Source organism: Gopherus evgoodei, chromosome 1 (assembly GCF_007399415.2).
Source record: "Gopherus evgoodei ecotype Sinaloan lineage chromosome 1, rGopEvg1_v1.p, whole genome shotgun sequence".
NCBI classification, from domain to species: Eukaryota; Metazoa; Chordata; order Testudines; family Testudinidae; genus Gopherus; species Gopherus evgoodei.
Window position 1 is genome coordinate 7607720 of NC_044322.1, and position 26695 is coordinate 7634414.

The window sequence follows — 26695 nt, forward strand, 5'->3', positions numbered from 1 at the left end:
CGCCTGTAACTGGTACGCCGCTCTCAGGCGCACCTTCGCAAGTTTGTCTTTGGTCCCAGTGGTGATTGCGAGGGACCTCGATGTTTGCCCTCTAGGGGTCCTGACGGTCATCTGCGACCACCTTGGCCATGCCGTCTGCCAAAGACCTGTCTGTGGCTAGGCACAGAGTACGGCGGTGTGGCTGGGGACGGAAAGGCCTGCGTTAGGTCATCGGTGTATGCACGCTGAGAGAGTGCATTAGGACCCTGTTGTCCTTCAGGCTTTGCAGCCTGGGGTTCTCTTCGCCGCGAAGAGGCCTTTACTACCAAATGGTAAATCGTGAATGGTACACTGCGGCTCCGGCTGGAGGTTTGAAACCTGAAGCCATGAGATGCTCCTCATGGTAACACCCGATGTCAGAGCCCTGACTGCTGAGTCTGCTGCATCCAACAAGGCCTGGAGGGAAACTCTGGCCACCTTTTTTTTTTTTCTTTCTTTCCTCCCAGAGGGCAGTGCACTCTTGGCGGGAGTCTAGAGGGAGAAGCTCCATAAACTTATCCACCATCACCCAGGTGTTATAATGACATGGGCTAAGCAAGGCTTGTTGATTTGCAACGCAGAGCTATAAGGCCCCTGCAGAGTACGCCTTGCATCTGAGTAGGGTCATTCGCCTAGCCTCCTTCGATTTCGGGGCTGGCGCCTGCTGGCCATGACATTCCCTTTCCTTAACAGACTGAACGACTAGTGAGCAGGGAGGAGGACAGACATACAAGTAGTAGTACCCCCCATAGAGTATCGGCATTCGCCTGGATGGTCCAAATAAATGGGTAGGGCCTCTCGAGCGGGGCAACCGCCGATAGAATGTCCACTACCGGGTCCCCTACCTCCGGGACCTCCTCCACCTGGAGGTCCATATAGAGTGTTACCCTCCTTAGGAGGTCCTGATGGGCTCTCAGGTTGTTGGTGGGCACATCAGAATCGCGGTCCTGAGCATAAGAGCAGTCCGCGTGGGATGACACTGATGCGTGTCCGGATGGCCATGGAGGTGCTGAAAAATCATGGTCAGAGTCTCTGACTCTACCGGACCTTGCCCAACTCCGCACCGGGGACCGGTACCAGGGGGCGTACCGGTACCTGGAACAAGTTCTGGACCTGCGACCAGAGTGGTGCCGGGAGGTCGACCGAGATCTTGAGGCTTGATGTCGGGAGCTCCTACGGGAGCCACGGTGCCTGTAGTGGTGCCGGGAGCTGGAACAGTGCCGAGAGTAGCGGGTCGGTGAACAGGACACCAACTGGTGCGGCGAGTGCAGCCAGTACCGAGGAGGAGAACAGCACCGGGACTGCAAGTGGCGTCAGGAGCGGGAGTGCCGACGGGACCTGGAGCATCTGCGGGACCGTGATCATGAATGGTGCCGCTCTGCTGTGCCAACAGAGGATGGTCGTATCAAGGGAGGCTTGCCAAGAGACTGTATTACCCGCACCGGCAGTGCTGGGGGTTCAGGCAGCATCTACTCTGTTATGGCAATGAGATCTCTCGCCGCTGGGAATGTCTCCAGCGTGGAGGGAATAGTAAGCTCAACCACAGCGCGTGCCGGGGAGCTGTCAGGCACCGGATTCGATGGTGCTCGTGGGACCGGGATCGACAGTGCCAACGTCGTCAGTGCCTCAGCAGGTGTCGGTGCCGGGCGATCCGATTTGGACGAGCTCTCTGGCTGTGGTGCAGTTGGCACGGAAGCAGCGGGAGCAGGAAGCTCAACCACGGCGCGCGCTGGGGAGCTGTCAGGCACTGGATTCGGTGGCCCCATGGGATTGGAATCAACAGTGCTGACATCATCGGTGCCTCTGCCGGTGTCAGGCGATCCGACTTAGACAAGCTCTCTGGCTGCGGTGCCGTTGGCACAGAAGCAGCAGGAGCAAGGAGCTCAACCACGGCGCGCGCCGGGGAGCTGTCAGGCACTGGATTCGACAGCCCCGTGGGACTGGAAATCGACGGTGCTGATGTCATCGGTGCCTCTGCCGGTGTCGGGCGATCTGACTTAGACAAGCTCTCTGGCTGCGGTGCCATTGGCACAGAAGCAGCAGGAGCAGGGAGCTCAACCATGGCACGTGTCGGGGAGCTGTCAGGCACTGGCAGGAGGAGTCGTGGGCTTTCTCGACCTCGGAGCGAGGGAGCAATGCAGAGTCGACTTCAGTGCCAGCGACGGCCGGTGCTGAGAGGCCTTGGCAGTGCCGGCGGGGTCCGGTGCTGGGGAGGCGCTTCTGCCCGCCGATTGACCAGCGCTCGGTGCCGAAGGTGGAGGGGTAAGTGAAAGTCCCGCTCCATTCTGTTCTCAGCTTAAAACCTTGCAAATGGGGCACTTAGCTGTGAAGTGCGATTCCCCGAGGCACCTTAAATAGGAGTCGTGCGGATCTCCTGTCGGCATCGGCTTGTGGCAGGCTGAGCACGGTTTAAAACCCGGTGAGCCAGGCATGGGCTCCGTAGGGAAGTGGAGGTCAGCTAAGCCGCGCTCCACTGTTCCAACGACCGACACGGGCGGTAAGAAGGAACTGAAGGGTGGCTGGGTCGGCAGGGGTATATATCCGGCGCCATAGCGGCGCCACTCCAGGGGGTGCCCAACCGACCCACCGAGTGTTGCTAGGGTAAAAATCTTCCGACGAACGTGCACGCAGCGCGCGCACGCCTAACTGGAATGGATATGAGCAAGTACTCGAAGAAGAAGGGCAGGATCAGCTTCACTGGCACTAGTGCTTGGTGGGTGCTAGGATCCTGCAGCAGCAGTTGATGCCGGGACTCGGCAGAGTGTAGCACAGCACAGAGCTGCTAGGGGCAGCCGCACACTGCCCAGGGCGCAGACATGGACGTTTGGGGGAGGCACGTGGGGGAGGTAGGTGAGAGACCCAGCCCGGAACATTAGTGGAGCCTGGCCCCTGTGCCCTGAATATTGCTGGAGCACAGGCACCAAGGGCCCGTACAACTCACCACCCCTGCCGGGCGGGGAGGGGAAAAGCAGCAAGCGACAGAAGGGAGGGTGAAGAGGAGTGGATGGGGCAGGACCTCAGGGGAAGAGGTGGGATGGGGCAGGGCCTCACGGAAAGAGGCGGGGCAGGGGCAGGGCCTCAGGGGAAGAGGTGGGATGGGGCGGGGCCTCACGGAAAGAGGCAGGGCAGGGGTGGGGCCTCAGGGGAAGAGGCAGGGCAGGGGAGGTTCTGGCACTCCTGGAGTGTCCGGTTTTCAAATATTACCAAGCTGGCAACCCTAACGAGCAGCAGAGCGAGGAGCCACATGTGGCCCAGCACAGAGACAGCTGCTGCCCCGGGGAACAGCCCCGCTCAGTGCTGGGATCACCTCCACCCTGTGCCCCAACATCACCCAGCCCTCCCGAGCACCAGCATGACACCCACCTGGAGCTAGTAAAGAAGGGAAGGAGGGGAATGCCCACCAGCACTGGAGAGGGCAGCTGGAAAGGGTCAGTGGACAAACGTGACCCTGTGCTAGAGGGGAGAGGTGACTGCTTGGGCCTGAGCCACGTTACCAGAGCATGGTGTGTCGCCTTGCAGAGCATGCACCTCATTCTCTGTGACAGAGGCCTGTGTGTCCAATTTATGGTCCAGCTGCAGTTGCAGCCAAAATCTGCAGGGAGATTAGCAAGCTCTGCTGAGCCTCTCACCCCAGCTCTTCTCTCTCACCAGAGAGACTAAACGCGTACTCCGACTACGCAACCCGCTCGCCCCAGCAGCTATGGGCCGCATTCTCCAGCCAGCTCAAATTCCTGCCCGGGCAAGACAATACTCCGGGTGAGCCACCAGCATTGGGGACCGAACCGGGACGTCTGGATCTAAAAGCCAGAGTTACCACTGGAGCTAAGAGAGCCAGCTCTGCTGTAGCCAGCTCGTCAACCGCTACATATGGCCCCCACTGCTCAAAGGGGCCAGCACGTCACCGAGTTGGGGGTGGTTCATAATTGCACCATGTTGTCATTTACACCTGTGCCCAGGCACGCACTGTAATTAAAATCCTGGACCGCAGGCTCCATAAGTGTCCAGACCACCTCGCTGCTGAGAGACACACCCAGTAACCCGAGGGGAACATGGGACCAGATGGGATGATGCACAAGGAGGGATCTCGGAGTTAGCCATTCAAGCAAAGGCGATCTCAAACAGCCCTGGGGACCAAACTCCAGAGGAACATGACAGCAGCATAAAGGATGGGCCCCTGGCCAAGGTGGGACTGAGAATAAGAGCCAGGGTCCCTGCCCCAAAGGGCTTGCACAACCCAAGCAGATACAGTAACTCCTCACTTAAAGTCATCCTGGTGAACGTTGTTTCATTGTTACATTGTTGATCAATTAGGGAACATGCTTGTTTAAAGTTGCACAATGCTCCCTTATAACGTCCTTTGGCAGCCATTTGCTTTGTCCACTGCTTGGAGGAAGAGCAGCCTATTGCAGCTAGCTGATGGGGGCTTGGAACCAGGGCAGCTCCCTAATCAACTCTCCTGAGTTCCCAGCCGCCCAGCAGGCTATCAATTGCAGGCAGTTCAGCTGCCCCTCCCCCCCACTGCCATGTGCTGCTCCTGCCCTCTGCCTTGGAGCTGCTCCCCGAGATTCCTGCTTGCTGTGTGGGGAGGAGGAGGGGGCCCAAGACAGGGGCTAATGTCAGGGTGTCCTCCTCCCGCCTGCCTCTGCACCCTGCTTACCCCATCTCCATGAGCAGGAGGGACATATGACAGGGCTCAGGATGGAGGGAGCTTCCTGGCAGCAGCTGCCCTCTCAGCTTGCTGATCTACTTAAAAAGGCAGTGTACTTAGAGTGGGGTCAGCATACTTATAAAGTGGCAACGCATATCTCTCTCTCACACACACATGGTGTGTGCGTCTGTCTCTGTCTGTCATGCTGCCTCCTCTCCTCCATTCATGCTGTCTTGTAGAGTGTGAGGCTATATTAACAACCAGTTAACCCCTGAGGACTCAGCCAATTGCTAGTTCACCATTTAGCAGTAAGGCATCCCCTGGGAAATATCCCACCCTCTGACTTCATTACCTCAACCAAGCTTCACGATCATCATCGCTGTGTACATAGTCTTTTGTCTGGTGAAAAAGACTTCCCTGGAACCTAACCCCCCCAATTTACATTAATTCTTATGGGGAAATTGGATTCGCTTAACATCGTTTCGCTGAAAGTCGCATCTTTCAGGAACATAACTACAGCATTAAGTGAGGAGTTACTGTAACAGACCAGACCTACAAAGGAGGTTGTGAAGGACGAGGATTTATCCCTTGATTATTCCACCCCATTTCCCAGTTTGTGAGCCCACCACCACCACCTTCCTCCCTCATTTTCACTCAATGTAACGACGACGTCTCAGGCTTCCTAGCCGTTCACCCCTTTCCTTGAACTGCCTGTAACCGTCATCAATTCCCTTCCCACCCCACCTCCAAATCCCCGCATTCCTGTAAAGTTTACTGCAAAGCCAGACACAAACCTGATTAGACAAGTCAACAGGATGCTGGTGGGCCGGCGGGGAGGGACTCTTCCCCTGCCTGGAAAGTTAGAGGATGGGGAAGGGAATTCTCTGCTACTGAGCAAAGGCAGATTGGGAAACAACCTCTCTTCTGCCTGGAAGTGTCTTCTCCTGGCCAGTCCCCAGGTGGAGGGGGCTCCTACTGACAGCAGGCTCTGGGGAAATGGCCTCTCCTTGCCCTGTGGATAGTTTCCTGACAGGCTGAGTTAACAAGTCAGGAGTACACGGGTCTGTTTAGATTGGGAGAGAGAAATGAGCACAGCAGGAAGGCAAAAAAAAAAAAAAAAGCAGCGCACAATGGGCCTGGCCCTCCTTTTGCTCACGGCGCTGTAAGCCTGGAGTCACTGCACTCAAGTCAGTGGCTTGATAACGATGGGAAGCCCAGGGGCAGGGGGAAGACGGGGATCAGGCCCTGTACATACCTCCCCGCCCACATCCCTCACATGCTCTCAAGTGACGGCTTAGTTCTGCAGAAGAGCAAAAATGGCAGAGATTTACAATTGCAGAACCTGTGGGTTTCCTCAGCTGGAGATTTTCATGTGCTGGGTCACGAGTGGAATGAGACAGTATCTCTGAGCTAGGCCCACGGACCCTTAACTTCCCGCAGAGATGGTTATCGGACGAGTAATGGCCATCGGACAATGAGCATTTGTTGCAGTGGCATGTGTGTTAGTGTTATTGTTTGTGTTGCAGTGGCATCTAGCAGTCCCACTCGTGGACCAGGGTCTCACTGAACCAGGCTCTGTACAAACATTGAACAAACACCAAAGTCCCTGCCCCAAAGACCTTATACCGCAGAGAACTCTGAGTCACTTAGCCGAGCACCTGTTTGACTCCCCTCGCTTCCCTAGGGACGGATAAAAGCTTTGTGGCTGCTACGTTGAATTTTCAATGAAAACAGAAAATACCACTTGTGTTTTCTTACTAAATTCAGTGGATACAAACCTCTCTTCCAGAGTAGCTTCTAATTCTCCAACCTCCTGGGACTATTATTTAGAAACGTAGTAATCACCGTTAACATGTAATAATAATGAATACTTCGCTCTCAACTTGAGATCCCAAAGAGCTCTGCAAATAGTCATTAGATGCAGCAAACCTCACTGTATGGTAGCTAAGCATCACCATCGCCACTTCGAAAATTGGGAAATGGAGGCACACAGACGTGGCTTGCCTGAGACCACACAGCAAGTCGGTATCACAGCCAGGAAGAGAACCCAGGGGTCCCCTGCTGTAAGCCCTGATCTCTGCTGCTGTCTCCGTTAAGCCTTTCCCAAACCCTTCGAAAGCCAGATCCTCTGCTGATATAAATCAAAGTAGTTTCATTCACTTCACTGGAGTGACACTGATTTACACCAGCGGAGGATGTGGCCCTGTGTATTGAAATGAAGAAACAAAACATGATCCCTGCCATGCAGAACTTCCACTGACTTCTGCAGGAGTCCCTGCTGCAGAGAGCTTTGCAAGCTGTCGGTAGGTTTGTCAAGTAAAGGTTTTGCAGTAAAAAAGTGCTTAACTTTTAACTGGATTAAGCTGCTTAACACAGTCTGCTACACGCCCTCGCTGGCACCGTCCCTCCACGGGGCCACAGCAGTGCCAGTTATTCACCTAGCTATGCAACCCTGTAAAAATGCCACCCTCTTTCGCTCCTCTCGGTATCCCGCCCTGCCCACTCGCTACTGGAATTGGGCACGGAGACCTTGCTGCTGTTTACTGCTGGACGCTGCCCAGTGCCATTCACACAGCAGATGCCCACTGTAATTTTTCCCAGCGAAGTTGTTCTTTCTTTCCAGTCTGAATAGCTCAGTGTGAGCGGCTGAGTGGAATCGTTGTGCCCAGCAAACAGGAGCTAAAATCTCATTGTGTTTGGGATCAGCATCAGACACAGTTTAAGGCCAGATTGGATCCCCAATGCTGTCTCTGTTTTCATCCCCACCGCCTCTGATCCACCCCCAATGTCCCCTATTTCTCCTGCCTCAGTGGGTGTGATTTTCAGAGGGACTGTACACCTGAAGCTCCATATGACTTCAGCAGGAATTCTCCTGAGTGCTCAACACTTCTGAAAATCAGGCCTAGTTTCTGTTCCCACAGTGACCCTGTCCCTGAAAAGCCCTCCTCCAAAGCTCTTGTAAGCTGAAATCCCTCCAAAACATTCAATAAGGACACGTCTCCCACCAGAGGTTAATAATAAATCTAACTTATCTGAACCATCACATGGTCCAGTCTTCCGAGGAAACCATGCAGGCCTGATCATTGTAACCCTTGTCCCATCCTGTGTTTGTTAATGACCCTCACTTATATCCAAACTGAGGCTGCAAGATGGCCAGGACACAGACCGTGTCCTTCTTCGTTTCCACTGAGATGCCTGCTTCACTTTTGGAAAGCCAGAAAAATCACTCCTGTAAATCATCTACATGGAACCTCGATATTCATGCCTAGCATCACAGTGTCCAGATTCTACATCTGAATAACACCGAGAGGTTTCAGCTCAGGCCGCAGATCCCAACACACCTCCCATCTTGGCTGTAGCAGGGGTGCACCCTAGTAGACATTATACGCGATGATGCCATCATACAAAGAGTATCCCCTCTTTAGAGGCCACTGAAAATAAGAGAATTCTGTTCCTGGCTCTGCCACAGGCCTCTGGAGGACTTTGGGCAAGTCACTTAATCTCTCTGGGCCAAAGTGCTCCATCTATAAAGTGGGCCTCATTGATGTGTGTATTAAGGAAGTGAACACAGGCCACACTCAGTGATCTGGGCCCTACTGTTGCTCTCCCTCTGGACTCTCAAAAGACAGACCCTACCCCAAAGAGTTTAAAATCCAACTATAATAAGATGAGACAACTGGTGGATACAGACAGGTGCAGTGAGCCCAAGGTAACAGCACGATGATTACGATACATCTATACCACCCTCATCATATCATTTCAATATTTCTTCAATGACTCGGATAAAGGAAAGGAGAACATGCTTATGAAATTTGCCACACAAGCAGAGAGACAGGTTGCAAGCACTCAGGAGGACAGGATTAGAATTCAAAATGACTTTGACAAATTAGACCGAAATCAGCAAGATGAAAGCCAATAAGGATAAATGCAAAGCACAGCCCTGAGGAAGGGAAAAAACCATCAAACGCACAACTACAAAATGGGGAATAACTGGCTAGGTGGTAGCACTGCAGAAAAGGATCGGGGGTTATAGTGGATCACAAATTGAATACGAGACAATGTGATGCAGTTGTGAATAAGGCTAACATCATTTTCAAGCATATTAACAGGAGTGTCATTTGTAAGACATGGCAGGAAATTATTCCCTCTCTACTCGGCACTGGTAAGGACTCGGCTGAAGTAATGTGTCCAATTCTGGGTGCCCCATTTTAGGAAAGATGAGGGTAAACTGGAGAAAGTCGAAAGAAAAGCAACAAAAATGATAAAAGGTTTAGAAAACCTGACCAATGAGGAGAGGTTAAAAAGAAAAACTGGGCATGTTTAGCCTTGAGAAAGTAGACTGAGGGGGACCTGAAAAGAGTCATCAAATCTGTTATGGGCTCTTAGAAAGAGGATGGGGTCAATTGTTCTCCATGTCCACTGACAGTAGGAGAAGTAGTAATGGGCTTAATCTGCAGCAAGGGGAATTTAAGTTAAATATTAGAAAAAACTTTATAACTATAAGGATAGTTAAGGTCTGGACTAGGCTTTCAAGGGAAGTTGTAGAATCCCCATCGCTGGAGGTTTTTAAGAACAGGTTGGAGAACATCTGTCTGGGATGCTCTATGTGTCCTGCCTCAGCATAGGGGCTGGACTTGGTGACCTTTCAAGGTCCCTTCCAGCCCTATGATTCTATGATCAGCATGATAAGCAGCAGTCACACCCTGCCAGCTCTGTAATCACTTTGGGCTGATCTGCAAGCACCACGGCACAGGCAAGTTTGGGGGGGGGAGATTTCGCTTTCCCAAGAGCTCCTCCTCTGTCACCCCTCCTGTTTTCTTTTCCCTTTGTCCCTAATTGCTTTACTGTTCACAGCTTGGCAGTTGAAGGAGAAATGGCATAACCACAAAAGATCAACTTTTCAACACCAAAGGGGAATGTTTATTTTATGCAGGGATCAGTTGCTCCTTTATGGCCATTAAGAAGCCCCTTTTATCTCCAAAGATCTTTACAAACCCCAGCGAGTAATCCAGCTTCACACCACCACATCTCAGGGAGGAGAGCATCACTACGCCCGTTTGACACATTGTAGAATGGACATTGGAAATCAATGAACTTCTCAAAGGTTCAGATTATCCACATCTCCCGTTAATGTCAGTGGGAACTGGGAGCAGTCAGCACCTCTGGAAAACCAGGCTACATGCGATTTGCCCAAAGCAACACATTTCACAAAGGGGATCAGAGGTCAATTGTGATGGAGGAGAAGGGAGAAAAACAAAAAACCCCACATTTTCATCAACATTTTTCAAGGGGGCAAACCCAGGATTTCCCAGCCAGCTCTACCCATTGGCCAAACTCCCCCACAGGTAGCAGCTACCTAAGGTACTTACAGTGTCTCCATTGTCATAGTATCTGAGCTCCTCACACTTGTCACTGTATTTATTCTCTCGACACTCCTGTGAGGTAGGGCAGCGCTATCGCCCCCAGAGTACAGATGGGGAACTGGGGTACAGAGGGACTTACACACCCACAGCTGGCCCATGGCAGCTGACTCGAGCTAAGGTGCTGTTGAACTGTGGTGTAGATGTTCAGAGAGACCCTCCCGCCTTGCAAGGTCCTAGAGCCTGGGCTCCAGCCCGATTCCAATGTCTACACGGCAGTTAAACAGCCCCTGAGCCCTTGCCACGTGAGCCTGAGTCAGCTGGCACAGGACAGCCACGGATGTCTAACTGCAGAGTAGACATACACTAAGTGACTTGCCCAACGTCACACAAGAAATCTGTGGCAGAGTAAGGGACTCAACTAAATTCTCCTCAATCCTATGCTGGTGCCTCAACCGCTGGACCGGCCTTCCTTTCTAGGGCCTACTGAGCCTGGAAGAGAGGCTTCTGTTTCTCCCAACCCCAAGCCACCCCACTTTGCTCTAGCCTGTTTGCACGGGCTGTGCGCAGGGGCTGACATTCGGCTGTATATGTGTAAGCTACACTGGCAAATAGTTCCAGGCCCCCAAATGGGGTGGGATTGTGGCAGAATCAGGAAACTGACACGGACAGAATGCAGAAGACATCTCCTTTGTGTAACTTTTCTAGTGGTGCAGAAATCGCTCCTCAAATATTACCGAGCAACTCTTCCCAGCAGTGCATTGCCTTGTGCTCACCACGGACATCGTTTTACCGCTATGTACTGAACAGTCAGACCCTGGAGAGACAAGGCGGGAGAGGGAATATCTTTGATGGGACCAATTTCTGTGGGTGAAAGAGACCCACTTTCACGCTACCTCGACCCACAGAAATCGGTCCCACGAAAGATATTACCTCATCCACACGGTCTCACTCAGAACACAGCTAGAACAACACTGTCTGACCGTGGGCAGTCTGTCTTCCTTTGCTGACAGAGAGATGCATGAATAGGGAATGCACGTTCTCTCACTGCAGCAGCTGCCTTCTTTGTGCATCTGACAGCACTTAAATCTGTGGTAAGCAAACCCTTTAATGCAGATGCATTCAATTGCCTTTTCCAGAAGCTCCCACCAGGTACTCAGGGGAAGGGGTCTGATTTCTGTGGTGTGTGGACACTTGTCCAAGAGAAACTGTTCCAAGATCTGTCTATTCAGCTCACATAGGACACAGAACAATTGTCAGATGGTAACTTCTTGCAGTCACTACCTTCCTGATCCTGCGGAAACATCTGCAAGCATGGACCCTCACTGCCAAGAACAGTCCCATTGGCTTTGCAAAACTGAGGGCTTGTCCTGGACTGAAGCTGTTGATTTAAATGGGGAGGAGAATCCTAACCTGCTGCCATTCCCCAGAGCAATCCCGTTGCTCAGCTTCTGCTGCCTTGATTACATGGGGACTGTGCCATTAAACCAGTCAAACTGGTTGAATGCCTATGTTACAGGAGAGGTGGGAAAATAACCCTGAAAGAGAGACTCACACAAAAGCACAAAGTACTGGAAATTCCCAATCCATTCTGAGAGGTGAGTTCAGGCTGGTTCTCAAAAAGTGGTTTCAATTTTACAGTTCTGCAGGGTGTGCTCTGTACTTATGCTGACACTTATGCAGAATCACACCAGAGGTGCGAGTTTACCTGGGCAAGTAAGTGACCCGCAAACTGGGATACGGTTCTTTGGAGTCCGAGGCCATTTTTTTTAGCTAGTTGTCTCCCCTCCTCTCAAAAAAAAAATCTGCTTGTGTTTTGTTTTGTTTTTAAATATTAGACGTTCAGGTTTTGTCTTCCTCGTTTTTTTCCTGGATAGTTCTATGGATGACTAGAGAACTAGGAGGTTTATGACAAGTTCTAAGGAAGTGAAACCTGAACATCTGAGAAGTGAAGGGATACTTTAGTCAGCCTGTTTCAATGCCTTTGTTACTTTGCTTAACCTCCATTTTTACTCCAACACTTGGCCCCATAAGGAGAGCACATCTCTGTTAAAAATTCAGCCACTAGCTTTGCTGCTACACCTAAGGCCCGAGAAAGTTCCACATAGATCTCCACTCTCCCAATCATAGGCCTGATCTACACTATGCGTTTATACCAAATTTACCAGAGTTAAACCGATTTAACTCTGCACTTGTCCACACAACGAAGCCCTTTACATAGATATAAAGGGCTCTTAAAATTTCTGTACTCCTCCCCGTCGAGGGGAGTAGCGCTGAAATTGGTATTGCCATGTCGGATTAGGGTTAATGTGGCCGCAATTCGACGGTATTGGCCTCCAGGTGGTATCCCACAGTGCACCATTGTGACCGCTCTGGAAAGCCATCTGAACTCGGATGCACTGGCCAGGTAGACAGGAAAAGCCCCGCGAACTTTTGAATTTCAGTTCCTGTTTGGCTAGCATGGAGAGCTCACCAGCACAGGTGACCATGCAGAGCTCATCAGCACGGGTAACAATGCAGTCTCCTGAGAATCAAAAAAGAGCTCCAGCATGGACCACACAGGAGGTACTGGATCTGATCGCTGTATGGGGAGAGGATTCCATGCTAACAGAACTCCGTTCCAAAAGACGAAATGAAAAAACATTCGAAAAAATTTCCAAGGCAATGATGCGGAGAGGCCACATCAGGGACTCAGTACAGTGCCATGTGAAAATTAAGGAGCTCAGACAAGCCTCCCAGAAAACCAAAGAAGCAAACGGAAGGTCCGGGGCAGGGCCGAAAACATGCCGCTTCTACGCTGAGCTGCATGCAATTTTAGGGGGGTCCGCCACCACTACTCCACCCCTGCCCATGGATTCCGAGGTGGGGGTGGTAATCTCAGCCATGCCTGAGGATTCTGCAGATGGGGAAGAGGAGGAGGAGGAAGAGGAGGAAAAGCTTGCAGAGAGCACACAGTACTCCGTTCTCCCCAACAGCCAGGAGCTTTTTCTCACCCTGACGGAATTACCCTCCCAGCCCTCCCAAGCCACTAGCCCAGATAATGAAATCATGGAAGGGACCTCTGGTGAGTGTACCTTTGTAAATACAAAACATGGTTTAAAAGCAAGCGTTTTTTAATGATTGATTTGCCCTGAGGACTTGGGATGCATTCGCGGCCAGTACAGTTATTGGAAAAGTCTGTTAACATGTCTGGGGATGGAGCGGAAATCCTCCAGGGACATCTCCATGAAGCGCTCCTGGAGGTACTCCAAACGCCTTTGCAGAAGGTTTCTGGGCAGGCAGCCTTATTCCATCCTCCGTGGTAGGACACTTGACCACGCCATGCATGTAGCAAGTAATCTGGTATCACTGCATGACAAAGCCTAGCTGCATATGGTCCCGGTGTTTGCTGACATTGAAGCAACATCCGTTCTTTATCTCACTGTGTTATCCTCAGGAGAGTGATATCGTTCATGGTAAGCTGGTTGAAATTTCAGAATTTAATTAAGGGGACAGAGATGGCCATTCCTACTGGGCTGTTTGCCTGTTGCTTAAAAGAAATCCTTCCTTGCAGGTAGCCAAGCAGGGGGAAGGGGGGCAGGTGATTGGCGCTGAGCTTTTTCGCATTTGGCTAACAGGGATCTTCCCTGCTACCAGCCACGCAGTTGGAGGGGGGAGGGAGTGGAGGTGTTTAGCAGTGATTTTCCATGATACCAGCCACCCGGTGGGAGGAGGGGTGAAGCGATCATCCCAGAGAATTGGATGTGGGGGGGTGGTTTCTGCTGCTGCATGTTAACAGGAAAGAAGCAGCACTGAACGGGCTTTGCTTGCTACTTGGTAAAGGAGGGCACTGTGTACATGAAGGCTGCAGAAGACAATGGCTTACCATGGCCGCATGCAAGCCGAATTCTGCTGCCCGGAAAAGCGTCTGTGAGATGTCTAACACCAGAGCTGCAGGCACTCAATATTAAGATGCAAAATGTGACCTTGTAGTGAAATCACATGTGCTATGTAAGGTGAATAGTGTTGTTCACCGTGAAAGAGTATAACCATTGTTCTGTAAAATGTATCTTTTTTAATACTTCTCTCCCTTTTTTACCTCCCTCATGCAGCTGCAAATTTTTCAAGCCTCCCTACTCCATCCCGAAGGCTATCTCAGATAAGGCGGAGGAAAAAGAAGACGTCAGAAGAAATATTCTCGGAAATCATGGAAGAGACCTGCAATGAAAAAGAGCTCATTTGAAAGAGTGGAAGGACGTGGTATCAAATTATAGGAAAGATGCCAGTGAACGTGAGGACAGAAGGGATGCTCGAGATGAGAGGTGGTGGCAGGAAGATCAGAGGTGTAGGCAGGAAGATCACCGTGGCAGGATGCAACTCTGGGGCTGCTGCGCGATCAAAGTGACATGCTCCGGCATCTGGTGGAGCTTCAGGAACAGCAGCAGGGTCACAGAGTGCCGCTGCAGCCCCTGTGTAACCACCCTCACCCCTCACCATGTTCCACATCCTCCTCACCCAGACGTGTAAGAACGCGTGGGGGGAGGCTCCGTGCACCCGCCCTCTCCAGTCCTGCGGACAGCCCAACCAAAAGGCTGTCATTACTTTGAAATTTTTTTAGTGGCCTTTTCCTTCCCTCCTATCCTCCTTCCAAACCACACCCAGGATACCTTGTCAGTTCTCTCCCTCTTTTTATAATGAATTAAAAAAGAATACATGATTTTTAAACGATAGTGACTTTATTTCCTTAAGCAAGCTGTAATCGAAGGGGGAGGGTGGGTTGTTTACAGGGAATGAGTCAATCAAGGGGGGGGTTCGTCAAGGGGAAACAAACAACAGTCACACCGTACCCTGGCCCGTGATGAAACTTATTTTCAAAGCTTCTCTGATGCACACAGCTTCCTGGTGTGCTCTTCTAATCGACCTGGTGTCTGGCTGCGCATAATCAGCGGCCAGGTGATTTGCCTCAGCCTCCCACCCCGCCATAAAGGTCTCCCCCTTACTCTCACAGAGATTGTGGAGCACACAGCAAGCAGCAATAACAATGGGGACATTGGTTTGGCTGAGGACTGATCGAGTCAGTAATGTGCGCCAGCGCGCCTTTAAACGGCCAAATGCACATTCTACCACCATTCTGCACTTGCTCAGCCTGTAGCTGAACAGCTCCTGACTACTGCGCAGGCTGCCTGTGTATGGCTTCATGAGCCATGGCATCAAGGGGTAGGCTGGGTCCCCCAGGATAACTACAGGCATTTCAACATCCCCAACTGTTATTTTCTGGTCTGGGAAGTAATTCCCTTGCTGCAGCCATTTAAACAGACTAGTTGTCATGGTATCTTTCCCCAGTCTGAACCTTAGAGTCCAAAAAATTGGAGTACCAGCATGAACTTCTCTAAGCTTAATTACCATCTTAGATCTGATAAGCTGCCACCAATCAGGACTTGGAGTGCCTGATAAACTCTGGTCTCCCCAAACCCTTCCCTGGGGACCCCAAGACACAAATTTCTTGAGTCTCACAACAAAGGGGAATAAACCATTTTCCTTCTCCCCTCCTTTCTTCCTCCCAGATCTTTCCCGCCCTGGGTACACCAGGAGATCACCGTGCTGCAAACTACTTGAATCACAACACAGAGAAATCAGGTTTCTCCTCCCCCTTCTCCCTGCCCTCCCAGGCTTTTTCCTCCCTGGGTTATCCTGGAGAGATAGACAGATTCAAGCTCCGTGAATCTAAAACACAGAGGAAATTCACCTTTCCTCCCTCGCTACTCCTTCTCCCTTCTCCCCACCAATTCCCCGGTGAGTACAGACTCAGTTCCTTTGCCTTAACAAGGGGAAAAAATTAATCAGGTCTCAAAGAGAAAAACGTTTAATAAAAAAAAAGAGAATAAAGAAAATCACTGTAAATTCAAGATGGAATATTACAGGGTCTTTCAGCTTATAGAAACTGGAGAAAAAGCCTCCTCCAGCAGAAATACAATTTAAAATACTTCCAGTCAAATACACATTAAAACTCTACCAGCCAGATACACATTTGCAAATAAAGAAAACCAATTAAAAAGACTAAACCGCCTTTCTACTTGAATAGAAAATTAGAGCCTGTAGTACATCCGGTCACTCAGATCCCAGAGAGAACACAGACAAAGAACAAAGAACACACACACAAGCTTCCCTCCACCCAGAGTTGAAAGTATCTTGTCTCCTGATTGGTCCTCTGGTCAGGTGTTGTTTGTTAATCCTTTACAGGTGAAAGAGACATTAACCCTTAGCTATCTGTTTATGACACTAGTGTTCCTGAAGATGTGAGCGTCATGAAGCCTTCCTGGCCATCCCACGTGGATGTTGGTGAAACGTCCCTTGTGATCCACCAGTGCTTGCAGCACCATTGAAAAATACCCTTTGCGGTTTACGTACTGGGTGCCCTGGTGCCAAGATAGGGATATGAGTTCCATCTATCGCCCCACCACAGTTAGGGAATCTCATTGCAGCAAAGCCATCCACTATGACCTGCACATTTCCCAGAGTCACTACCTTACGTAGCAGCAGCTTAATGATTGCTTTGGCTACTTGCATCACAGCAGCCCCCACAATAGATTTTCCCACTCCAAATTGATTCCCGACTGACCGGTAGCTGTCTGGCATTGCAAGCTTCCAGAGGGCTATTGCCACTCGCTTCTCAACTGTGAGGGCTGCTCTCATCTTGGTATTATGGCGTTTCAGGGCAGGGGAAAGCAAGTCACAAAGTTCCATGAAAGTGCCCTTACGCATGCAAAAGTTTCGCAGCCACTGGGAATCGTCCCAAACCTGCAAAACTTTGCAGTCCCACCAGTCTGTGCTTGTTTCCTGGGCCCAAAATCGGCGTTCAATGGCTAGAACCTGCCCCATTACCAGCAGGATCTCCAAAGCGCAGGGGCCCGCGGTTTGAGAGAATTCTGTGTCCACGTCCTCATCACTCTCGTCGCCGCGCTGCCGGAGCCGCCTCCTCCTCACCTGGTTTTGCAGTTCCTGGTTCAGCACAGACTGCACGATAATGCGCAAGGTGTTTACAACATCCATGATTGCTATCTTGAGCTCAGCACGGTCCATGCTTGTTTGCACAGTTCACCCAGGAAAAAAGATGCGAAACGGTTGTCTGCTGCTTTCACAGAGGGAGGGGGAGGATGTACCCAGAACCACCCGCGACAATGTTTTTTGCCCCATCAGGCACTGGGATATCAACCCAGAATTCCAAGGGCGGGGGAGACTGTGGGAACTATGGGATAGCGATGGGATAGCTACCCACAGTGCAACGCTCAGGAAATCGACACCAGCCTTGGTACATGGACGCGCACTGCTGAATTAATGTGCTTAGTGTGGCCACGTGCACTTGACTTTATACAATGTTTTTAAAAAACTGGTTTCTGTAAAATTGGTATAATCTCGTAATGTAGACATATCCATAGAATCACAGAATATCCGGGTTCAAAGGGACTTAGGAGGTCATTTAGTCCAACCCCCTGCTCAAAGCAGGACCAATCCCCAACTAAATCATCCCAATTAGGGCTTTGCCAAGCTTGACCTTAAAAACCTCTAAGGAAGGAGATTCCACCACCTCTCCCTGGTAACCCATTCCAGTGCTTCACCACCCTCCTACTGAAATAGTGTTTCCTAATATCCAACCTATAGCTCCCCCACTGCAACTTGAGACCATTACTCCTTGTTCTGTCATCAGGTACCACTGACAACAGTCTAGATCCATCCTCTTTGGAACCCCCTTTCAAGTAGTTGAAAGCAGATATCAAATCCCCCCTCATTCTTCTCTTCTGCAGACTAAACAATCCAAATTCCCTCAGCCTCTCCTCATAAATCATGAGCTCCAGCTCCCTAATCATTTCTGCTGCCCTCCGCTGGACTCTTCCCAATTTTTCCACACCCTTCTTGTAGTGTGGGGCCCCAAACTGGACACAGCACTCCAGATGAGGCCTCATCAATGTTGAATAGAGGGGAATGATCACATCCCTCGATCTCCTGGCAATGCTCCTACTTATACAGCCCAAAATGCCATTAGCCTTCTTGGCAACAAGGGTACACTGTTAACTCACATCCAGCTTCTTGTCCACTGTAACCCCTCGGTCCTTTTCTGCAGAATTGCTTCCTATACAGTTGGTCCCTAGTCTGTAACAGTGAATGGGATTCTTCCATCCTAAGTGCAGGACTCTGCACTTGTCCTTGTTGAACCTTGTCAGATTTCTTTTGGCCCAATCATCTAATTTATCTAGGTCCCTCTGTATCCTATCCCTACCTAGGGTGACCAGATGTCCCGATTTTATAGGAACAGTCCCAATTTTGGGGTCTTTTTCTTATATAGGCTCCTATTACCCCCCATCTGCTGTCCCAATTTTTCATATTTGCTGTCTGGTCACCCTATCCCTACCCTCCAGCATATCCACCACTCCTCCTAGTTTAGTGTCATCTGCAAACTTGCTGAGAGTGCAGTCCATGCCATCCTCCAGATTATTAGTGAAGATATTGAACAAAACCGGCCCCAGGGCTGACCGTTGGGGCACTCCACTTGATACTGGCTGCCAACTAGACTTGGAGCCATTGATCACTATCCGTTGAGCCCAACGATCTAGCCAGCTTTCTATCCACCTTATAGTCCATCCATCTAGCCCATACTTCAACTTGCTGACAAGAATACTGTTGCACTATATAGGATTTTATAAAAATATGCTAATGAGTGAATATAATGTAACTGGAATATGCTTCATGCAAAAAGGTCTCTTGTAATCTACTGTGTGATCATCCTATTTCTATAAATGTATCACTCTTGTATCTAAAACTAGAAATATGAAATATAACTCTGAGGGCCTACTGCAGTTATGCAAAGTGTGGGCAATTAATGGTGGCTTGGAATCTTGATGGCTCCCATCAAACAGGACAATTGACTGTGGATGGCTCTGTTTGCTGGCAAGCCTTCCCTGTGAGTCAGGCTGGGAGGAATGAAGGCTTGGGGTCTTACAGTGACATGTGATCATGTCACCTGAACAGGAATCCATCGTTAACCTGGTGCTTTTCCAGTGAGGAGGGGTGGGAACCCAGAGAGACAAAGGATTTCCACCTTATGCAAAAGATATATAAATGGGTGGAACAGAACAAAGGGGAGAGCTATCATGAGGAATCCCCTAGCAACCATCTGAGCTGGAACAAGGGCTGTACCAGGGGAAAGGACTGTGCCCAGACTAGGAAGGTGTCCAGTCTGTGAAAGAAACATATTAAGATCTCACCCTCAGAGATGTTTCATCTGTATTCAGTTTCTTACTGTATTAGACTTGCATGTTCTACTTTATTTTGCTTGGTAATTCACTTTGTTCTGTCTGTTACTACTTGAAACCACTTCAATCCTACTTTCTGTATTTAATAAAATCACTTTTTACTTATTAATTAACCCAGAGTATGTATTCATACTTGAGGTGGGAGCAAAGTGCATATCTCTCTATCAATCTTATAGAGGGTGAACAATTTATGAGTTTACTCTGTATAAGCTTTATACAGAGTAAAATGGATTTAGGTTTAGACCCCATTGGGAGTCAGGCATCTGAGTGCAAAAGACAAAAACACTTCTGTTAGCTGCTTTCAGTTAAGCCTACAGCTGTTAGGGGACGTGGTTCAGACCTGGGTCTGGGTTTGCAGCAGGCTAGCAGGTCTGGCTCAAACCAGGCAGGGCACTGGAGTCCCAAGCTGAAGGGGTAGGAAAGCAGAGGCAGAAGTAGTCTTGGCACATCAGGTGGCAGCTCCTAAGGGGGCTTCTGTGATTCAACCTTTCACAATCATATCAAAAGCTTTGTTAAAGTCAAAGAATAACATGTCCACTGCTTTCCCCTCATCCACAGACCCAGTTATTTCCTCAGAGAAGGCAATTAGGTTAGTCAGGAAAGACTTGCCCTTGGTGAATCCATGCTGACTGTTCCTGATCACTTTCCACTCCCTTAAGTGCTTCAAAATTGATTCCTTGAGGACCTGCTCCATGATTTTTCCAGGGACTGAGGTGAGGCTGACCGGCCTGTAGTTCCCCAGCTCCTCCTTCTTCCCTTCTTTCTAGATGGGAACTACATTAGCCATTTTCCAGTCATCTGGGATCTCCCCTGATCGCCATGAGTTTTCAAAGATAATGGCCAATGGCTCTACAATCACATCCGCCAACTCCTTCAGCAGTGCATCCGGCCCCATGGCCTTGTGCTCGTCTAGCTTTCTAAATAGTCCTGAATCACTTCTTTCTCCACAGAGGGCTAGTCACCAAGGAGACCTCCAGTGGATATCATAGAATATTAGGGCTGGAAGGGACCTCAGGAGGTCATCTAGTCCAACCTCCTGCTCAAAGCAGGACCAGTCCCCAGACAGATTTTTTCCCCAGATCCCTAAGTGGCCCCCTCAAGGATTGAACTCACAACCCTGGGTTTAGCAGGCCAATGCTTAAATTGAAGATAAAACTCAATATTCCTGATATTTATAAGGAAAATAAAATGATATAAAAAAACCAAGCAGAAAAGGAAGGATGGTCCAGCGGGTAGCGTACTAGGCTGGGACTGCAAGACCTTAGTTCAATTCCCTGCTCTACCATAGGCTTCCTATGTGACTCAGGCAAGTCACAATCTCTCTGGGCCACAAGTCCCCATCTGTATGGGGTTGCCAGGATAAACACATTAAGAGATTGTGAGGTGCTCCAACACTTCGGTAACGTAAAGTACCTTAGACAGAAAAATAAGCTTCTTCTATTAATAAAGTCAAGACTTCCTTATATAATCAAAAGAAGCAGAAAATGAGAACCCAATTTTATTTTCCTTTCCTGGTCACCTTTAAATGAAGGTTGACAAAACCCTACAATACTCAGGTTAATTGAAATTTACAACAAACTGCATCTAACTGTATTTGGACGGCATTGTAACCCAGGTGTTCGGGCCAGACCCACTGGGGTGAACTACACACAGTCTTGCACATTACTATTTTCTAGAACTCATCCACCACCTTAGACTTGGTATTAGATTTAAAAAATTAAGAATTATATTGCCCTCCCTCAGCCTCCACCCTCAACCCAGCTGTACAAATAGGATTTTACTGGAAAACAGATTCTGATGCACCTAAATTTGGCATTTCCAGTACGATACAGCCTCTAAAGTTTGTATTGTTCTTTGAACGTGGGAGAAGATACATTTCCTTGCTGGCTTAGTTGACAATAGCCAACCGCTATTTATAAATCTCCTCTAGCACTAAGGGCTCCTGAATCAAGTTTAGTATCTTTGTTTTGACTGTATTGGACGAACAACTGCATCAGGAGATAGTATTGCTCAGTGGACAGAGCACTCAAGCACCACTCAAGAGATCTGGGTTCTATTCCTGACTCTGCTACTGACCTGCTGGGTGAGCTTGGTTAAATCACTTGCTGAAGCTTCTTCATTGCAGGTTTTCAAAAGGCTGGACAGCTACTTGATTTACTTGGCTTAGACACAACAAATTCTGAATCTTGGCAGGGGGTTAGACTAGATGACCCTCGTGGTCTCTTCTAATCCTATGGTTCTATGAGTCTATTGCTCCATGCCTCAGTTTCCCCATTGATAAAACAATAATGACCTTCTTTTTAAAGAGCTTTGAGAGCTACCGATGCATCATGCTACGTAAGAGCTAGATATTGTTATTAGATAAACCTGCACTTGGACAATAGGAAGTTAATAAGAGGATCCCCCTTTTCCTTTTTTGTATTCTCCCTGTAGCCATTCTTTGTTGTCTGTGGCTCAAGCCATCCCATTTCCACCCCTCCCCAGTAAGTAATTCCAGGAAATAATGCATGTAAAATTGTAGTGAGTTCCTGGGAGAACAGAGGTCAAGGGCTCACCAATGAAGTAGATACTCTGCCGTCAGAATGCATCTCTGTGAAATGTCAAGCTGCCGGAAGTGGCTCACACTCTGCCGTGATGCTAGTGCTTCTGTTAAGACGCAGGGCACAAACCCCAAACTAGCTGTGAATTCTAAACTTAGATTTCACCAGCCAAGTATCAAGTGTGAACTCCTCAAACACTACAACAGCCTGAACATGGAGTCACAGACAGTCCCCTTGGGTACTCCAGTACATCTTAGAGACTAACAAATGTATTTGGGCATAAGCTTTGGTGGGCTAAAACCCACTTCATCAGATGCATGTAGTGAAAAATACAGTAAATAGTAGAAATTACAGCACATGAAAAGATGGGAGTTGCCTTACCAAGGTGGGGGTCAGTGCTAACAAGGTCAATTCAATTAAGGTGGAAGTGGCCTATTCTCAACAGTTGACAGGAGGTTGTGAGTATCAGCAGAAGGAAAATTACTTTTTGTGGTGACCCACCCACTCCCAGTCTTTATTCAGGCCTAATTTGATGGTGTCCAGTTTGCAAATTAATTCCAGTGCTGCAGTTTCTCGCTGAAATCTGTTATTGAAGGTTTTTTGTTGAAGAATTGCCACTTTTAAGTCTGTTATTGAGTGTTCAGGGAGACTGAAGTGTTCTCCTACTGGTTTCTGAATGTTACAATTCTTCATGTCTGATTTGTGTCCATTTATTATTTTGCGTAGAGACTGTCCGGTTTGGCCAATATACATGGCAGAGGGGCATTGCTGGCACATGTCATATATCACATTGGTAGATGTGCAGGTGAACGAGCCCGATGGTGTGGCTGAGGTGATCAGGCCCTATGATTGTGTCCCTCATTGTTTTTGCTGATACAGACTCACACGGCTACGACTCTGAAACCAGTACATCTTGCCACCCAGGTAAGCTTGCCTTTGTGATACCTGGTCCCTTACACCAAAAATCACAATAATATTCAGGTTACTTCCAGTCACTTTACCTCTGGTCACTTACACCTTAGATCCTACACCAAAGACAAGACTTGTAGCCAATCCAATTATAAGCTAACTAAAGATTAACTAAGAAAAAGAAATGAGTTATTTATAAGGTTAAAGCAGGTAAACAGACACACGCAAATGAGTTCAGTAATGGGTTCCAAAAGGTAGCTATATGTCCCCTAGGGCTAACCCAGGCTAAGCAGCTGGGGAGCTATTGCTTATGCTTAGAAATCTTGCTCTCTCAAAATCCAAGCAGCACAGAGATAGTTTTTTCTTGTCAGGGATTTTTATTCCCTTCCCCAGAGTTCAAGCCGATGGGACGAGTCCTCGTGCACATTTCCTCTTCATGGGGAGAGTAATTAACAAAATCTTTTGTCCTTTGTTTCACCACAGCTTGTTGAGTTTCAGTGGGCCTTCTTGGTGGGCAGGACCTCACACCATCTGTAGCAAGCCAGCATTTTACATTCATTAATGCTTCTTTCCTGTTTGAGTTACACAGTTACAGAGGTTTACAACGCAAACACTCAATACAACCTTACAATGCCAGGTACAGCTGTTATGACATTAATACATGGAGCAATTTACAAGCATTTTATAAAGTCTAAACACTAGACAGGTTCTCATGAACTTAACATCTGTTTTAACAACGCTAACAGAAGGTCTGATCCAGAGAGAGACCATCTCCCAGCTTGGCCCTGACCACTCCCAACAGGCCCCATGCAGCAGGGCAGTTCTCCAAAAGACTTGGGACTGACGGAGAATGGTGCTGTTTGTGTGGGGTGAGGGGAGTGGAAGAAGAGAAGGTCTGTCACCCCCCGGCTTCCCCAGCGCAAAGAAACAAGGAGGAAAATGACAGGACTCTATGACTTTACCTGGCTTATGCATTCACTTGTCTAGGTATCTCAGGGCTTGATCCTGCAAGATGCTGAGCAGCGACAACTCTTGTTAACTTTCAGGCCCAATCCTGAGCTCATGGAAGCCAATGGCAAACACCCATTGACTTCAATAATGCAACAGAAAGTGCTCTGGACTTTGCAGGATTAGGCCCTAAGCTACTGTCTAGCTGCAGGATTGCTGGATTTTTAAAGTCAATAGACAGTGTAAAAGCTTGTGTGCCCACAATCACTGGTCAGGTTGGGATTTGCATGTATCACTGGAGCACCCACGGGCCCATCATCAACCAGGTCAGGGGCCAATCGTGCTCAGCGCTGTACAGAATTTATCTTAAAGGGAGCAGGATTCAAGTCATCCTGGTGAAGCAGCCCCACTGCCCTACATCCACTGAACAGGAAAGACCCAAGACAAGTTTACTGGAGCCTGCAAGCTCCTGTGCATGGCCGACTTTTGCTCTTGCACAGAGTCACTGACTTCAGTGGGGCTCTGCAGGAATGCCAGCGTCTGCCCAGGCACATGAGCTTGCAGGATCAGGACCTCTGTCAGCGGTTTGGTTTTCAGGTTGATCTACCCCTTGGCACTCCACAATGCCAGGCCCTGGAAAACCAGCAGTGTTCATTTTGAAACAGGACCTTCCCATAAGCAAAGAGCACTGACTAGATTCCATTCATAAACTGTCTAGCAAACAGGGCACTGGACTAGGACAGAAGAGCCCTAGGTTCCATTTCTGCCTCTGCCACCAGCCTGCAGGCTGACCTAGGACAAGTCACTTCTTCCCGTGCCTCAGTTTCCCCATTTGTATAATGGAAATAATGATACTGAGCTCCTGTGTGAAGTGCCATAGAAGAGCTAGGTATTATTGCATTAATATTTCTAAATATGGGTCTAAACAGCAGAAAAAAATTATAAAATTGACAATCACCATCTGGATCTTACTGACTTCTACGAACATCACTGTTGTCTAGCTTGCAGACTCACCCTAGGTGGCTAACAACTGTAGCAGCTAATTCTTTCCATACATCTCTTTACATAATTATAGCTGGTTTCTTACAGTACCAGCACCCAATTCTGTATTTCTTGCTTAGATACAACTCAAAGCTTCTGTCTGTCTAAGGGGCACAGGATCCGGCCCTTAGCTTCCCTCTGCCTTTATCAATTAACAAGAAACAACAGTTGGCCAATGCACAGTGTTTTATCATTCAATCCCTAACTGTAAAGGTATCTAAGCAATGTAACAAATTATCTAGGGAGGTTGTGGAATCTCTGTTGTGGGAGGTTTTTAAGAACAGGTTAGACAAACCCCTATTATCTAACCCCTAGATAATACTTAGTCCTGCCACAGGCAGGGGACTGGACCAGATGACTTATTTTTGTGATGCATTCCCTGGGAAATGCAGTCACTTGAAGTACAATCCCATCATGGTTTACACTCAGAGGGGCAAATATGGTCCCCACCCCAGCATATACTGCGGCCATGGAGCACCCTGACCCAGTATGTTCCTAAAGACCATGTGCATAGCAGTCTTCTAAACACGTTGCCCTCCTCCCTGGCACCTCCTCACAGCGACCCTACAAATTGCCCCTCACCTCAGTTTCCCGTTTGAGGCACCAGTAATTGCATGGAAGCAAGTTCTCAAGTCCATCAACACGACTGTTAACCAAACAGTGCCGCTGTCCCACTGCATGGGCCATATCACCCCACTGCAAGTAGTCTCTGAAATCATGGCTTCAGTCTCTCCTCCTGGCATCTTCCGCCGTACCTGGATTTGTTATCAGTCCTCCTTCTAGCAGGAGCGGCAGAAGCACCCTAAACATGGGGGCGCCACAGGCGCCCAAAACTGTGACTCCTTCCCCCCAAGACTCCGCCCACCACTCACTCCTCTCTGCCCCCTCACTCTCTTGCCCTTACATCTGGTTAAAAAGTGGTGGGGCCATGGCCCCCTGGCCCGTCCTGCTCCAACGCCTCTGCTCTAGGACGTAATCCTACCCTTCCCAAGGGGACAGCTACCGCCTCTCTGCTGGGAGCATCCTCCCTTGTTCCTGAGGGTCCAGCTCTCCAGCAAGGAGACAGCAGCAGGTAACTCCCCACTCCTCATCCACTCTCCATCCCTCCAGTCCTCTCAGGCCCTTGGCTACAGCTCTCTAGCTCAGAGCCAGCTGGCATCTCCCTCTGCTTCTGGTGCGGCTGCTGCTGCCTTCAGCCCTCTCCAGCCCTGGATCTCTGGATTGGGGACAGGAGCCAGCAAACCCCTCTTGCTCCTCTCCTGCATTCCCCCAGTCTCTGTAGCGTAGCAGCGCAGCGCAGCTCCCTGCCTGAGCCATCACTAACACTCTAGGTCTTCTCATAGTTTCCTTATAGCCACCCAGGTTCTGCCCTGCCCGCTTAATTGGCGCAAACAGGGAGCACCTGGACCGAACAGGCGCTGAGCCCAGTTTCATGGAATAGGCCAGCCCCCTTGTTCCAGGGGTGCTGGAACGTTGTGCCTTGGCTCCAAACCCCCTACACGCCGCTCCACACCTCTCTCCAGCATGCAGGAGGAAAGCAGATGGATCCATGAGTGCTGGGCAGATTTTCAAAGGAGCTCAGCACTCAGCTGCTCCCACCTGCCTCATGCTATTCCAGGGGTTCTCAAACTGGGGGTTGGGACCCCTCAGGAGGCTACCAGGTTATTACATGGGGGGTCGCAAGCTGCCAGCCTCCACCCCAAACCCTGATTTGCCTCCAGCATTACATATATTAAAAAGTGTTTCTAATGTATAAGGGGGGGGTCGCACTCAGAGGCTTGCTGTGTGAAAGGGGCCACCAGTACAAAAGTCTGAGAACCCCTGCGCTGTTCAGTCCTGCCTACATCAGGGAAGGGCTATGCAGAAGACACTGTGGACTACTGCAGCTAAGATACCTGTGAGTACAGAGCGGGATTCCCCTCACCCCTATCCCAACAGAGGTCA

General features: G+C 49.4%; 1 protein-coding gene across 1 annotated transcript in view; it reads right to left on the minus strand.

Annotated features, from left to right (window-relative positions):
• Positions 1-26695, minus strand: part of P2RY6 (pyrimidinergic receptor P2Y6) — a 100571-nt gene that overhangs the window by 71770 nt on the left and 2106 nt on the right. The gene's annotated exons all lie outside the window — the stretch shown is intronic.